Here is a 17852-nt window from a genome sequence, read left to right on the forward strand (position 1 = left end):
AGTGTCTTCTAACTCTGGTTTTGTTTTTCATTCCAGACAGAAAGTGCTTCTTGACTATGTTGTGTTTGTTGAACGGATAAATGAATGTTCCTCACACAGCAAGGTCTTGGCAGATGTTCTGCAACTGACATGTTGTAGGAGCCTTCAATAGATACTCAATACTGTTAAAAATACTTAAAAAAAATCCCTCTCATGTATATGTAATAAGCCATACTCAATTGCTTTGTGAACAGGACTTTCCACGAATACGTACGGATATACCCAAGTGAGACTATTTGCATTCCTGAGCATAGGCTGGGAACAAATTATACCAAAACCCAATCTCAACTTTCTCAGCAAAGTAAAAACATGAAATAGATGAAATAGAAATAAGTGAGGCATAAGAAGATGAGATTAATTGTTTTCAAATCCTCGTTTCCCCTTAAAATCTATGTGACTCTCAGGAAGTTAGTTATTCACACAATATCCAGTTTCTTCATTTATAAATACTAAGATAATAATAACAGCACTCTGGAAAGGTCATTCAGGGCACAGACCAATCAGAAGTGATGTCTGGCCAGTTGAACCGGGTGCCATACAATATGTTGTATTGGAACAGACCAGCTGAATGTCAGCTCTGGTTGTAGGGATTAAATACAAGTAAAAATGCCTGTACAGTGTTTAGCACGTAGGGGATCCCAAATAAATGTTAATTTCCTCCCACCATTGAGAAGCTGAGATGGCTGTGATATGTGATAGGAATTATCTACAACTTCCCGTGGGATTCAGAATCAGTTTGAATAGCTATGAAAATATTATTCCAAGTCCTATTAGTTTAGGTTCAATTGGTATTAAATTGTTACTCTGAAGACATATTTATTTCCCTACAGTGTTTTTTTGTCTTTCGGTGTATCAGACAAAAGAGAATGTACAAATCTGAAACCATCCTGATGAAAATAGGCAAATGTTTTCCTTTATGGTCCTGATGCTTCAGATGAATCTGCTGAGATAAATGAGGCTGAAATAATTCATTTCAGGGGTGAAAATTGCTCAGAATCCATTGAGAAGACCATTAAGAAGGGATTGCTTTATTACAACTCTTTTTTTTCTTTTTCTTAAGTTTTTGTTTTTTTTATTAGAGTGTAACTGCTTTACAATGTTGTGTTAGTTTTTGCTGTACAGTGAAGCGAGTCAGCTATATGTATACATATGTCCCCTCCCTCTTGGACCTCCCTCCCACTCCTCCCCCCCCCAGTCCCACCCATCTAGGTCATCACAGAGTGCTGAGCTGAGCTCCCTGTGCTATACAGCATGTTCCCACTAGCTATCTATTTTACACATGATAGTGTATATATGTCAATCCTAATCTCCCAGTTCATCCCACCCTGCCCTTCCCCACCTGTGTCCACTTGTCCGTTCTCTATGTCTGTGTCTGTTCCTGCCCTGCAGATAGATTATCACCCGTATCATTTTTCTAGATTCCACATATATGCGTTAATATACTATATTTGTTTTTCTCTTTTACAACTCTTTTCTGAATATGATTTTTTGTGTGTTTTGTTCCATTGTTTTTATTTTGTTTTTTAAAATTAATTTTTATTTTATATTATAGTTCATTTACAATATTGTGTTAGACTCAGGTGTACAGCAAAATGATTCAGCTATACATATACTCATCACCATTCTTTTCCAGATTCTTTTCCCAAATACAATTTTTTTAAGCTTTTTATTGGAATATAATTGCTTTACACTGTTGTACCAGTTTTTGAGGTACACCAAAGTGAATCAGCTGTATTTATACATATATCCCCATATGCCCTCCCTCCCGCGACTCCCTCCCACCCTCCCTGTCCTGGCCCTCTAAGGCATCACCCATCATCGAGTTGATCTCCCTTTGTTATGCAGAAACTTCCCACTAGCTTTCTATTTTACATTTGGTAGTGTATATATGTCAATGCTACTCTCTCACTTTGTCCCAGCTTCCCCTTCATCAACCCCCCAACAACCCCGTGTCCTCAAGTCCATTCTCTACATCTGCATCTCCACTCTTGCCCTGTCACTGGGTTCATCAGTACCATTTTTTTTCGATTCCATATATATGAGTTAACATATGGTATTTGTTTTTCTCTTTCTGGCTTACTTCGCTCTGTATGACAGTCTCTAGGTCTATCCATCTCATTACAAATAACTCAATTTCATTGATTTTTATGGCTGAGTAATATTCCATTGAATATATGTGCCACATCTTCTTTATCCATTCATCTGTTGATGGGCATTTAGGTTGCTTCCATGTCCTGGCTGTTGTAAATAGTGCTGCAATAAACATTATGGTACAAGTTTCTTTTTTGGAATATGGTTTTCTCAGGGTATATGCCCAGGAGTGGGGTTGCTGGATCATATGGTAGTTCTATTTTTAGTTTTTTAAGGCACCTCCAAACTGTTTTCCATAGTGGCTGTACCAACTTACATTCCCACCAACAGTGCAGGAGGGTTCCCTTTTCTCCACACCCTCTCCAACATTTATTGTTTCTAGATTTTTTGATGATGGCCATTCTGACCGGTGTGAGGTGATACCTCATTGTGGCTCTGACTTGCATTTCTCTAATGATTAGTGATGTTGAGCACCTTTTCATGTGTTTGTTGGCCATCTGTAGGTCTTCTTTGGAGAAATGTCTATTTAGGTCTTCTGTCCATTTGTGGATTGGGTTATTTGCTTGTTTGGTATTAAGCTGCATGAGCTGCTTATATATTTTGGAGATTAATCCTTTCTCAGTTGCTTCATTGGCAAGTATTTTCTCACATTCTGAGGGTCATCTTCTTGTCTTGACCCAAATACAATTTTTATGCTGAATGTCATTATTGAGTGTGACCCCTTCCACCCTCACCTGATTAGTACTGATGACACATCTCCTTTCCACACTACACCTGAGAAGAATCAATATCTGTATTAGAACTAGTTTTGGGGGTATTTGTACTCCCAGGGTCCTATCACATTTTACTTGACTTTATTTCATTATCTGAGTAGCTTTGTTTCCTTCATCTAAGAAAGCTTATCAATTTAAAATAAAAATACATTCAATGTCCTGTGATGCTATTATCAGCGAGGTTAAGATTTCCTTTAGGAATCAAATCCATGATTTGCTTTCAAGGGAGGGTAAAGTGGAGGGAAGAGATGGTAGGACCTGGGAATGGACATGCCATGACTGGGAATTTCACTTTTTTCTGCTTGAGAAGAACAAATGTTTCCTGCTTTCATCAGCCCCAGGGAAATCCTGGCATTTTCAAATGTTCCCTCTAAGCTGTACTTGCTCAATTAAAAAAATGTTTCATCCAATTAGACTTGTGAAAGTGAGAAATTGAGATCTTTTCCTAACATACGCAACAATATTTAAGTTAGAGGAAGAAATCCCACAAGAACCAAAAAATTGCTTTCCAAATAAACAGATAAAGTCTAGTCCCAAATAGTTTTGCTGTGGTCTCCCTAGAAATATGACCCAGGTAGTAATATTAAGAAAATAATCATTATTTTCTACAAGCTGGCATCCATCTTTCTCTTCCAAATTAACAGGAGAGAAATGATTTCTGATGCTTTTTTATCTTTAGCTATAAGAGACTTCAGAGATGCTCTTAATCTTTCCGTGTTAGGCTCTCTTCCAGGGGTCTGAGAGCTAAGACTGGAGAACTCTTTTCTGGGACTATAATTCTTACGGAATTTAGCTTCAAGGATGTGCAAAGGCCGTCTTTTGAATGTTTGCGAAACTCTGATGGAACTGCTGGGAGATACAATCAGTTGCCTTTCTCTTATGATCCTAAACTTCATGTGATTGGTTATTCTAATTTTTATAGGTCCATTGCCCCATTCCTTCTGTATGTGAAATCAGGGTCATGGCATAAGAACCACTGGGAAAGTTACCTCTGCTCTAAAGGTATGAGTGGAGAATTCGCCCACAGGAAAAGTGGTTGGTGCTGAAACTTTCACTAAACACACACACACACACACACACACACACACACACACACTCTCCTCTCCTTTCTTCCAGCCTTCCAAACACTGCACAGAGAGAATCTTTAATAAATCAATGTTTTAGGGCCAAATTCTTCAAAGGCCTTCGTAAGAGCTTTGACCCTGCTTGTTGTGATAGCGTGTGAATGGTCTGGATAGAATCAATGGTATCTAGTCCACAAATCATGCCATCTCACAAGTGTTCAGTGGCTTAAGCCAACGGAATTGGTTTTTTATCATCCGCACTAATTGCTATTCGCACAGAAAAGCATGCAGCATCGTCCGCAAGTGAGCAGATGTTCCGACCATGGGTCCGTAAAGGGATTTCTGTAAGGAGAGTTAAGTACAGCAAGAGGGCACATTCTAAGCAGGCAGGCAGAATTTCGACCAAGTACACCGCACTTCCACTAGCTTACTAGATAAAAGAAGGCTCTGGAGCCCCTCACGCTGCATTACAGACGCCCTGACGACCAAGCACCCATCTTTGAAGCCAGCTCATCTGCAATTTCAAGTCCAGATGGAGAGCTGCGAGGGGCTGCTGAGCCCTTTCCAGCCTTTGCACGTGGTTGTTCACTTTCCTTAGCTCGAGTGTAGGAGCCTCTGGTGACCAAGGGAGAGCAGAAAGCAAAGGCAGACAGAGGGCTGGTTCCCTTACCCAGGTGGAGGTCAGAGCTGGTGGCCTTTGGAGGAGCCACCACAAGATTTCTTGTGAAATCCTTCATGTTCAGGGCAAGGATGGCCTGGACTTCACCTCGTTTGCAGACTGCAGCTAAAGCAGAAGAAATTCACTGGAGGCAGTAGACCTCTCAGGATTCACTACAAACAGGTTCACTTGGGTTCCCGTTGGCTGTTCTGATTCCAGTTTGAAAAGGTATCAGGTTTGTGTGCTAATGAATCACGTAGGCTGAAACAAGGTGTCTACTCCAGTCAAAGGATTTTCTCTGAGGGAATGGCTGTGATGACAGACTGTTTATCGTATCCTGTTTTCCATCACCCTGAGTTCCTTGCGAGATCATTTACCTATTAATATGTTGTATCTGTCTATTTATCATTTATCCATCAGGCTATCTATTTGTTTCCAAAAGGCCTATCAGATAGGACCTAGCACTCTGAACCGGTGCCCAGCAGGCATGCTAGAACTGGTCCTGGCCTGAGAGACTTAGCTCTTGATTTAGTTTTATTGAGAGCAATTAGCATAAAGGGAACAGGTTTACAGGTAGCACTCAAACTTTAAAATCTTTCACATGCATTATAATGAAGCTCTTAAAAAAACCTACTCTGGAGGAAGCTGATTCAACCTCTACTCTCTTCTCACTTTCAAAGTAGGGGGAGATATTTTCTCTGGTAAAATTAGATCCTTCATTGGATGGTATATAGACCACCGTCCCATTTAACCATTTGTTCTTTTGTTCCAGAAACCGTGGGTGCGTGCCAGGTGGGTGGGTGTTGTGATTTTTTCAAGACACAGCAGTAATGCAGTGGCAGCGGGCGTTTTCCCGGGGCTGGTCCCGTTCCACACTTTGCGTTTCTGGTGTCTGCGGAAGCTAGTGAGCGGAAGAGAAAGGAACGGGGGGTGAAAGGGAGTATGGGATGGAAGAAACAGGTTGGCGAGGGCAACTCTCCAAGCAGGACAGAGCATGTTCGCTGCTAAAAGCAAGCAAGTGAATTTCACGCACTGTCCCTCATGCTACGTTCCCCGGGAGAATGCTCGTGATGGGATGAGGGCACGGCATCGGGAAAAGCCCGTTTGAACGTGGCCCTCGGAAGAGGGGGCTTCATAGTATTTGGAGGCTTGTCTGCAGCTTAAAATACAGTCCAGCGGGGTGCAGAACAGTGTGCCTGGTTTGCATTGCTTGGTTTCTAGGAAAGGGCAGCGTCCTGCTTTCCCCACCTCCCCTCAGTGGCCAGCCCTCATGCTGGATCACCCAGACACTCCCACCAGGCATTCTCCTCACTGCCTCTTTGCTTCTCTCAACCCCATCCTTTCTTTATGGCCCCACTGAGGTCAGCTGCCCTCCGAGAATCCTTCAAAGAGAGCTTTTCCTTGCTCTGCATTCCCTTAGCAGGGACATGCCCCCATTCAATGGTTTTTCCGTTCTTCCATTCATTCAGCTCCACATAACTGTCTTACATATGGCTTTCAGAATAGCCCCAAGTTGGTTCATAAAACCTTTGATCTTGTCTTTCCATGACCTGGTATCTAATTTGAGGCAGGGACCACATGTTCTTGGTCTTCATGGCTTGATCAGAGGGTTTTGTTCCAGTAGGGACAAGCTCATGTGACTGATTTAAATTTTACTATCATTTTTTAAGGGCTGATGGCAACCAAAATTTCACTTTGTGTCTCTTGTCCTCCTCTTGAAATTCTGAATGCCCATGGACCATTAATTATTACTATCATTTTTAATTTTACTGAAGTATAGTTGATTTACAATGTGCTAATTTCTGCCATAAAGCAAAGTGACTCTGTTATATATATATACTGGTTTTCATATTCTTTTCCATTATGGTTTATTAGAGGCTATTGACTATAGTTCCCTGTACTATACAGTAGGACCCTGTTGTTTATCCATTCTGTGTATAATAGTTTGCATCTTCTAATCATGGACCATAAATTATTAAATAAGCATTTAATAATTAAATGGAGTTGGTTGGAGAGGAGAAATGTTTATTGTTATGGTCAAGTAATCTTTTCTGTTGTGGGGAAGCCAAGGATCTATACAACATTTCCTTTCCATGCTGTCCCTGGGTGTTGAAGATTAGAAGCCCTGGATTGGTACCTGTAGATTTCATCCTCCTTCCCCTTTATTTTTATTTATTTTTTAAAAAATAAAAATGTATTAAAGAATTAATGACAAAACATAATAATAAGCATAAACAGTAAAACAATGAACATAAAATTACCAAGAGCCCAATCCCTATGTAACTCTGACTATATACATTCTTACTGGTAAAGATGGTCTTATCCGGCGTGAACAGCAATTTACGCTTTACTTATTTTTGCTTGTCAAAAAAAAAAATGAAGGATTTTCTTCTTTGCTTAATGAATAAATCTTTTGATACTTTATCTAGGCTCTCCCTTTGGGAAAGCTCCTTCTCCTTTAGATTTTCTCATTCTAAACCAGACTTGAAAACCACTTTTTAAATCTCTTTCCCTTTTTGTGAACTACTTTAGATTATTCTTCAAAGATCTCAATAAAAAGTCATAGTTTCACTGTTTAAACCCTTTACCATGAAGTTGGAACAAAACCCTGTTATCTTACTATAACGTTTTGGCAATAGAGCCTAGTGTTACATTAATGGACTTAAAATAACCAGGGGAACTTGAAGCAAGAATAGGAGGTGCTATTTTATGACCCAGTAAATCACCAGTTAGGCCTGGTCATATTGGTTGAACTTCTACCACTGAATAAAATTATTACTTTAGTCTAGGAAATTGCTACTGTCCTTCTGGCAGAAGGATGAACAAGACGGCACAGGCTGGCAGTAATTTTTGACCCAGTGGTTAATTTTATTATATGCTTTATGTATCCTCAATAAAATATATAGGTAATTAAAAATTGAACTGTGGTGCTTTTTTGCACTTATATTAATTAGCACATACATTGCACTTTATGTTTTCAAAAGCTTTACATGTCTTTAATTAACCGCCTCATGCTACACGAGAGAGGTAATATGATTATACCCATTTTACAGATGAACAGGCTGAACTGTGGCATGCTTAAATAAACGGCCTAAGGACTCCCAGCAAACCAGGGCAGAAGATGGGTTGAACTGTGGAGGCTTTGGCACTGGTCCGAGCTTTATCTCTCCCATAGCCATTAATAGCTCTGTTGTACCTTTGCTCAGAAGTAGCAAACAAATGTTGTAATAAAATCCTTTCTTCTTATTTCCATCTTGGGGATTTTTAGTAATATTTTGTTTTACTATAATACAAGAACCTCAATGTTCTTAATTAAATTGGGCAGCCACATCCCTGGGGGAAGGTAAAGTACGTATTACTTCATATATTTCATAGGTGGGTAAATTGAAACATAGAGAGGCAGTCCAAGGTGTCAGTGCATCAGTGGCACCCTAAATAGATGGATACCCGAAGAGCCACACACTGAAACCCTGGTCTTCTTACTCCCATCCTCCCTTTATCAGACCTCTGTGCACCACGGGAAGCTTTATTTATTTATTTATTTTTAAAGGAACATCTGTTTATTTTATTTTATGTTTTTAAATTAGTTTTGGCTTCCTTGAGTCTTCATTGCTGTGTGCAGGCTTTCTCTAGTTGTGCTGAGTGAGGGCTACTCTTTGTTGTGGAGCATGGGCTCTAGGGTGCGTGGGCTTCAGCAGTTGTGGCACATGGGCTCAGTAGTTGTGGCTCGTGGGCTCTAGAGCGCAGGCTCAGTAGTTGTGGTGCATGGGCTTAGTTGCTCCACAGCCTGTGGAATCTTCTCGGACCAGGGATCAAACCTTTGTCCCCTGCATTGACAGGCGGATTCTTAACCACTGCGCCACCAGGGAAGTCCCACAGGAAAGTTTAAAATTGTGTATAATGACACCACCGAAAGGAACCCAGCAAATGTTTACTTCCTTGACTTTTGAGAGCATGTATCTTTCAATTTCAACACCCTACAGAGCACCACCGTGAAGCCTTCCGAAATGCAAAGATGACCACAATCCTACCCACCATTCTTCCTTTGCAAGAGGAATTGAGAAACATCCCTTTCTCTTGATGATAAATTCCCACCCCCCCAACATAGGAGCCATTGAATGTATGAGTTTTACTCTCTTTTTAAGCACAACATATCCAGAAAATAGTTAATCCTCCCCTTTGCTCTGAGTGTTCAACAAAGACCGAAAATTAATTTTCATAGAAAACACATTTTTCTATGCTTATTCTTCAGGTATGGGTACCAAGTAGTAGAATTAAACAGTAGATAACTAACTATTCCATAAGCCAATAGTCAACTTCCCCTGCTTCTAGAAAATGGATTGAGTTGTAGGCAGAATTCTAGAGAGAGCCAATTATCAGCGTGAACATTTGAGCCTTGTTTATTGTGGTTAGTCTTATCTGTTTCCTGGAAGGTGGAACCACACTCTTAGGGGAGTCAGGGATCAGCCCAAGGGTGATGTTTCCACTGACAGAAGGCTAGGGGGCTCCTTTCACTTTAATGTTCAAAAACAGAAAAAGCAGCCCATTATATGCTGATTTCTCATTGAGGAGGTAGTCTTTGATTGGATTTAGAGAACCCCATAACTTTTAAGGTGAAATTGAAAAAGCTCAGTGGTAAATGAGTGGTGTGGAAGGCCAGGTCTTGTACTGTGGAATAAATAGGCAGTCATGAAGGAAATGAGACTGTAAAAGAAATCATTACATTGTGAAGACAGGGAGAGAAATTCTTGCTCCTTCTCTCTGCCATCGGCCATGGGGATAAAGCAGTCCGCTCATCAACAGAGTTTTGAGCAGCTGATCTAAAGAATGCAGTGATGGCGTATGGCGGGGTGGGCAGTGGGGATGCCCAGAGCTGGAGGAGTGGCTGCAAAAAACATCTAAACTGAATGTGGGCTTGTGGGAGGCAAGAGTCACTGAGTCTTTCCTTCTGCTTTTCTGGAACTCACAGGGGCTTGTATGGATTTGACCAAGGCTGATTCTGTCCAACTTGGAAAGCTTCTTGGCCAAGAGCACACTGTGAGAGACACACCCAGGGTCATGAAAGAGAAGGACCACACCTCTGTAGCCTGGCAGAGAGCTGGACTCTGGTGATCAATAGGATGATTCTAACACTCTTTAGGAGCCATTTTTTTCATGCAAAATAGCATACTTGATATTTGGGGAAACATACTGTACTATCGGTGTTAATTTACTCACTAAGCATAAATCAAAAATAACTGAAAATAAAGCAATAAATAAAATTAAAAGTAAATGACTCTTATACGCCTAGTGCTTGCTATATATCGGTTCATTTCATCCTTGCAAGATTTCTAGGAGGCATGCACCATGATCTCATTTTTTTAGATAAAGGAACAGAGACTTAGAGGTTAATTGCCCAATATCACCTACTTGCTAAGTGAAAGAACCTTACCTGGATTTCCAGTTCATTTTTTTTTTAACTTTATTTTTTGGCTGCATTGGGCTTTTTTTGCTGTGCGCAGGCTTTCTCTAGTTGTGGCAAGTGGGGGCTACTCTTTTCTGTGGTGCGCGGCCTTCTCATTATGGTGGCTCCTCTTGTTGTGGAGCACGGGCTCTAGGCACATGGGCTTCAGTAGTTGTGGCACACGGGCTCAATAGTTGTGGCTCACGGGCTCTAGAGCGTAGGCTCAGTAGTTGTGGCACACGGCTTAGTTGCTCTGCAGCATGTGGGATCTTCCCGGACCAGGGATTGGCAGGCAGATTCTTAACCACTGCGCCACCAGGGAAGTCCTCCGGTTCGTTTGATTCTTTTATTAATTACCTTGCAAAGTTTTGCAGGAGTGGATGAAATCAGACAATTCTCCTTACACTTACTATAGTGTCTGGCACTTAGTCAATGCACAAATATTTGTAGCAGTTGTTGACTGCTACTCTACATGAACTAGTTTCTGTTGAGTTTGTGCATTGATTTCAGCCAGTTATATCATAGGATCACATGACACCCAACGTTCTCTACTCTTTGGATGCGCCACCTTGAGCATGTTCCATCCATGCTGGCGGACTTTCCTCTAGTGATTTCTGCCATAGACAGAGGTTGTGATTTCCATACACCCACAGGCCTGTTGAACCATCCTTGTGTCCACCAGCTGTCTTGCATCAACAACACAAGAAGGAACCGGGTGGTTCTATTTCATGCCAACATTTCCAACTGCTCCATCAACATTTCCTCAAGCTCTTTGGGGAGGGTTTGTTTGGGGCAGATGACATGGACAACATTTGTCACTAATATGCCTTGTTCTTCATGCCCGAAGGCAGACTGACCAAAGGACAGGAGCAACGTAATTCTAAATTACTCATTTTGGAAGTGCATATGCAAACAAACACAGGTTTTCAGCCTCATTTGGGAGACAAGAACATGGAGATTCACATTGCCTTTGATTTTATCAGTGATTTATCAGATTGAGAAAGTTAGTGGGACTTCTTGAGCAACGGAGGCAGAAAGATGGAGTTGTGTTCTTTGTTCTTGCCTGTGCTGAGTTAATTATTTCATATCTTTCTGCCTAATTTTTCATATCTGCTGAGCTAGCCTGCCTTAGGTGATAACCCATGGGGCTTCCTTTGAATAATCTTGCAGGGATAGCACAGCAAGATTAAGAGCATCCTGGTTTAGGACTAAGTGAAAGGTGGACTTAAACTTGGCACTCGTTTTGTTTGAGGCCCTTCGTAAGCTGACAGTGATGGCTCCGCTGCTTTCTACTTTTTAGGATCTTAAGCCAATGGGTGGGAAACTTTAGGGAAGAAACCACCTAGATATAGCCACCAAATAGCATTTTTGTTGCCACGGTTTGTCAAAAGCCATTTCCCAAACCTCACCTTAGAGGAAACAGGACAGGAAAGAAAAAATAACTGAATGGTCTGTGGCTCTTGTAGAGTCCTAGTATTTCAAAAAATACATACTCCTATTCCAGCCAGTTCACTTGCACCAATTCTGATTCTGGAGATAATCTCTATGGATTGTGAATTATCTCTGGAAACTTGTTTCAGATGTGGCTGCAAGGAGTTTTCATCCTGAAAGTTCATCTCTGCATGAAGGTGGAGGCAAGATTTGTGTCTTGAAAATGGCTGTATTTCAATGATTGATACGCATTTATTCAGTGAAAGGTTGTATCAGTGCAAGGTTATGCTCGTTCTACTGCAATGTGGGTTCTACTAATTCATGTGCAGATAGATAATGATGTAGGTTTAAAATCCCCTGTCTGTCTCCAAAATTCAAGTCCCAAATTGCTACATAGAAACCAGCTGACCATTACACGGAGTCCCAGCTCCTAGGATACAAATTGCGAAGGAAACAAATGAAAAAAAGAAAGAGTGCTAAAAAAATAAATAAGGGTGATAAGACATGCTTTCCCAGGGCTAGTGTAGGTGCTTGGCTTCTTTAAGGTATAAAGTCACAATGTGCGGAGTGATTTTGAGTACACTGTCATCCACCCCCGTGGGGGCTTGGTTCCTTGTGTCCGCAGCCCCCTCTGTCATGGGGTCACTTAATCAGCAGAGGCAGACATAGTAAATGCCTCACAGACATAGTAAATGAAGACACCTTTCTTGAGACTCCTACCATCTACCTTGATTATTTGGGATGGGCCTTCAAGTAAAACAAATTCTGTTAGGAGCCTAACCATTGGAGAATGTGATTGCAGCATTGGAGGAAGAATTCAACAACAGAAACGCAGACTCAGAATTTAGAAATGCAGGCTCCATGCTTCTGGCTGAGCTTCTGACTCACTATTATGAGCCAAACTTTGAATCACTAGCATCGTGTAGCTTGTTTTTTTTTTTTTTCTTCCTGCATCGAAAGGCATAAGAATGGTTGAAGATGTAAACACCTCTCCAGCGCATTGGTTGGAGGATACCATAAAAAAAGATGAAAAGTGAATTGTACTGGTTGAAGAGATTGTGCTGTGTCAGCGTAAGCATTGTGTGTTTCCGTGTAGGTGTTGGCCAGGGTCCCGTGAACCGTTAATTAATATCATGCATTAGGGGTCATCAGGTCAACACGGGTCCTCTTGTTCTCAATGGGTCTGTAAAGTTAAATTATGGATTTAAATCATGTCCCTAATGAAGGTCATTACTGTGTGTCTTTCCATTGGGGGCTCACAGCCCTCTAGGTTACATTGATGTGTAGGTTGTTTCTCTAACTTGGAAGGAATCTCAGTTTCCATCCTGGAATCTCAGTTTCCATCCTGAAGACTCCTGGGTCTTGCTCTCTCCTTAAGCTGTTGAATGCTGGGACTTTATCGAGGTTCTCCAAGGCTCATGTCCTTTAGTTTCTGGGGCTCAGCTCATTGTCTCCTACCTCTGAAAGCTGTTTTAAGGATTGTTGGAACCATCTGTAGCCAATGTGTTGGGAAATCTGTGATTTCTTTTCATAACATCCATATGAGTCGCCTGAAATCACCCTCTGGTGGAGAATGTGAAACCACTTCACAATTTTTTTTTTCCTAGGGAATTTCAAAGTCAAAGCACGCAAGTCACTTTTAACTGCCTGGCACAGAAAATGGAGGTAATTTTAGATTTGGGGAAAAGAAGGGTCTACCACATTAAATGTTACCAGTGAAATCTCTCTTGTTTCCTCCAGCTCTCCCGGTTATGGGGCTGACATCACCGAGAGATGAGAGAGAAGCTTTTGTGGCACCGTTTCAAGAGCCGAGCACCTTTGACTTAGTCACAAAGGTAATAACGACACAAGAACTGTTAAAAACGAACCGAGCTGGCTGGAACTGGAATTACAACAGAGTAACTTCTTGCTGTGCCCAGGGGGGATTGCTGAGCTAACAAGCACTGGCAGCTGGATCAGGAATGGGTGCGAGGACGTCTGTGACAGCTGAGAACGGCTTCACGAACATGAGATCGAACATGGCCAGTGGACAGGACGGCAAGGTGAAAATCTTTTTTACCTCCTTGCCAATCCCTTCCCTCTGCTCATGATTGGCTGGTCAGGATGGCACGGAATGTTCTGCTTACCACCAGCTTTGGAAGGATCAGTTTCTTGTTTTATTTCCCCCCTTATATGCATCTGGGCGAAGGGCTAGAGTTCTACTTGCTGTCAGGCTGGCGGCAAAGCCATAAAAAATTTCACTTCACTTTCAGCCCACACCCTGTGCCATCCCCTCCCCCCCCATCACAACCCCTTTTTCTCCCCTCCTGTGGTCAATTACTAGCAGACATCTGTGTCCTGAGTCCATGTTGCACACGTACATAAGACACATAAAATAAAAGTTTGAAGACGATCTTAACCTTTACTGGTAACCTTTCAGAGTGTCATTTTATTTAGACTCTGTAACTGGCTCCTTTCTGAAGCAGTTGCTCTGAAAACCTGAGATTATATTTTATGTTTTTGCAGCTGTATGGCTTTAATACAGGCTCCGAATCATTTATTGGCATTTCTGACGGGACTTTTTGTTTTTATAGGTGTGTAAACGTGTCATCAGAGATATTTTGGCATTGACCAAAGACTCAAGTTTGTAACTGCAGCTAAAGAGAGCTGCTACTTTCCACCCCTGCCCCACCCCCCATCTGCTTTCTTGAAAGAAGAGGAATGGGTTTACTTGACAGGTGCCCTGGATTTCTGTACTAAGTCTTCAACTACATTTATTTTCCTTGAGGTTGTTTGTGCTAAAAAGCTAAAATTCCAGCGCCCATGACAAGACGTTTCCCCCTTTCCCCTCCTCTCCTGGCTGTGGCTTGTCTAGCATTTTATGTAAATGCAACTATTTTATCCCTCTTTCTCCTGAAGCATCATTTTACCTTGTGTCAGATTTCTCTAACCAAACTTAAGCAATGATTCCAAAACCTGGTGGACGGATCCAAATTGTGCAGGGGAAGCTTTTTAAAAATCTCTGTGCAAGGACCTAGGAATCTGAATTTTAAAATCTCATTGGATGATCTTGGTGATCAGCTGCTTTGGGAACATCTGATGTAGAGTGTAGGTGGGGATGGGGCTGGGGGTCTCGGTAGTGTCCCTCTCAGTACAAGGCAGGCTCTAATCAATTGTTCGGTTATGCTTACATTTAATGAACATTTACTGAGTACCTGCTATGGGCAGATACAATGCCCGGTGTTAGGATGCCAAAATGAATAAGACCTGGTTTTACCGGAGACAATCTCATAGTCCAGTGAACGAGACAGACAGACAGACAAATGCTTTCCCTTTAATGTGGTTGTGTTAAGGCAGAGTTAAGATGTGGGATATATTGATATATACAATGGTATATTACTCAGCCATAAAAAAGAATGAAATAATGCCATTTGCAGCAACATAGATGGACCTAGAGATTATTATACTAAGTGAAGTAAGTCAGACAGAGAAAGACAAACATCATATGATAACACTTATATGTGGAATCTAAAATACAACACAAATGAACATATCAATGAAACAGAAACAGATTCACAGACAGAGAGAACAGACTTGGGGTTGCCAAGGGGGAGGGGGGGATGGATTGAAAGTTTGAAATTAGCAGAGGCAAACTATTATATAGAGGATGGATAAACAACAAGGTGCTACTGTAGAGCACAGGGGACTATATTCAATATCCTGTGACCATAATGGAAAAGAGTACGAAAAAGAATCTGTCTATCATCTATCTCTCATCTATATCTGAGTCATTTTGTTGTACAGACGAAATTAACGCAACATTGTAGATGAACTATATTTCAAAAAATTTAAAAAAAAGGCAGAATTATGCATGGTGTGCAAAGGGACACAGTGAGCTGAGCTCAGGGGTGAAGAGAAAGCCTCCTGAAGAAGAATACACCTAAGAGGAAGAGAGAGAGGCATCAGGACTCCGGCAGTGGGAGGGGCAAACGGACAGTTGGAACCACGTGGTGTGTGACGGCAGCTGGAAAGGATGGGGGTGAGGCTGGTGGGGCCAGCTCACCAGGGCCATTTGAAGTCCATGATCACCACAGAAAATCAGGTCTTCCTGGGATAGTTCCCTTTGGAGAATGGTGCTCTCCCTAACCCCCCACATTCCCAGACACTTGGAGCAATAGACCACTTCAACGCAGGAGAGGAAACCAAAGAAAATTTGCTCTTTGCGTCTCCTAACTGGCACATTTCAAAGAATGATTCACTCACCAGAAATCTCTGAAACTTGTTACCTTTTCTTTGGGAAGGCTAAGAGCCACTTGGATTTTGCGAGAGAAAATAGAAATAATTTTACAAAAACGAAAGGAAAATAAAAACCATCAATTTTCATGCGGCACTACCATAACCCCATGCAGAGTGAACGAGGTCCTATATATACATTGTAACAGATATAGAACCCTGCATAACCATGTGTATGTTAGTGACAAATGGATTACCGTGTGAACACTCCTGTCCACACCCCGGGGGATGAGCGAGGACTTTGCTGGTTGCTCTAGAAACCCTTCCTATGCCCTTCTCACCCCTCTGCCCCTCCCCGCCCTTGGTAAAGGAACTATTGCTGGCTTTGTGTGGTGATCAGTTCCATGCTCTGCAGTCTTTATTACCCAAATGGGTGTCCCAGATCACTAAAGTTTAACTTTGTTTACAGAAGTTTTTTAGCAGCCACTATGGAAAAGGGCATGGAGTTTCCTTAAAAAATGGAAAACAGAACTACCATATGATCCAGCAATTCCCATCCTGGGCATACAACTGGAAAAGATGAAAACTCTAATTTGAAAAGATACACGCCCCCCACAATGTTCATGGCGGCGCAATTCACAACAGCCAAGTCATGGAAGCCACCTAAATGTCCGTCGACAGATGAATGGATAAAGATGTGGTATATTATATATGTATATATATATACACACACACATACATAAAATGGAGTACTACTCAGCCATAAAAAAGAATGAAATAATGCCATTTGCAGCAACATGGATGGACCCAGAGATGATCATACTAAGTCCGAAAGAGAAAGACAAATATATGACATCACTTATATGTGGAATCTAAAAAAGAGTACAAATGCATTTATTTACAAAACAGAAGCAGCCTCACAGACATAGAAGACATATTTGTGGTTACCAACAAGGGAAAGGAGGGGAGAGGGATAAACTAGGAGTCTGGGATTAGCAGATACACACGACTATATATAAAGTAGATAACCAACAAGGGCCTACTGTATAGCACAGGGAACTGTACTCAATATCTTGTAATAAACTATAATGGGAAAGAACTTTTAAAAAGAATATAAATATATACATATATATGTATAACCAAATCACTTTGCTGGACACCTGAAACTAACACAATAGAGTAAATCAACTATACTTCAATAAAAAAGAAAATAAAAACAAATTTTTTATGTATGTCTTTTAAACTGTGGGGCATTTTAAAAAGCTCATGGAGTCAACTTTCACACGAGCCCACGGAGGGCAGGAAAACACTAGTGACCAGGCAGCTGACGCTGATGTGGTTGGTGCATTACCACGAGGTAAAGCTGGGTATGTAGAATCGAGGTAGGATCTGGAGTGGGGGCAGGTGTCTCCCCCCAGGCAGGAGAGGCTGCCCCACTGCGGTCACCTCCGTCTCCCCTGCCGTCCCCCGTCTGCCATCAGCAATGGAAAGAAGAGAAAAGGTGCTGGGGAATCTCCCCCGCTTACCACTGCAAGGGCGGGTGCAGGAAGATGGCCCTGGCTATGGGCTCCTAAGGCACCTGTGGACGCCTGTCACATGGTGACACGTACGGTCTGTCGGTCTGTCGCAGACCTTTAACTCACAACCGCAGGGCCCTTCGACTGGGGGGAGGGAGGCTTAGAAAGTGCTAGCCCTCGCACTCAGCCAGTTAACCTTTCCTGTTGAAGAAGACATCTGAAAACAGAAGGGAGCTCGAAAGAAAATTAGGCAAAATACAAGAAAAAAAACCTCAAAAACAAAAACCAGAGGAGCTTTTGTGGTGGGGCTGGTAGCTCTGAGAAAAGTTCAGGAAATGGAGGTGAGAATCGGATTTGTCAAAGGGTGATTAAGACCACGGTCCGCTCTTTGGTCTGAACCTGCTGAGTTTGGATGTTCATTTTCTTTCCTTTTTAAAAAAAAAGGTTTCTGGCTGTAGCTGAGCTACATGGCGGAGAAGGGGGGCAGCTGCAAATAGAAGAGGAAAAAGAAAAGCATGGGTCCAAATACCAGGCCTGTATTCTCTCTGTGTGGGCAGAAGCTTTTATGATTATTTTTTTATTTTACACATCATTAAAGTGCTGTGGCATTTCCCCCAAGTCAGC

The 17852-nt window shown here is 41.8% G+C and overlaps 1 long non-coding RNA gene across 1 annotated transcript; it reads left to right on the forward strand.

The window, feature by feature from the left end:
- The first annotated feature begins 12446 nt into the window (after positions 1-12446).
- Positions 12447-13873, forward strand: LOC130852358 (uncharacterized). The gene is made up of 3 exons (XR_009053336.1): positions 12447-12570; positions 13107-13164; positions 13216-13873. It is a non-coding gene; the product is annotated as an uncharacterized LOC130852358 (long non-coding RNA).
- Positions 13874-17852: the final 3979 nt, after the last annotated feature.

Source organism: Hippopotamus amphibius, chromosome 4, assembly GCF_030028045.1.
Source record: "Hippopotamus amphibius kiboko isolate mHipAmp2 chromosome 4, mHipAmp2.hap2, whole genome shotgun sequence".
Classification (NCBI taxonomy): domain Eukaryota; kingdom Metazoa; phylum Chordata; class Mammalia; order Artiodactyla; family Hippopotamidae; genus Hippopotamus; species Hippopotamus amphibius.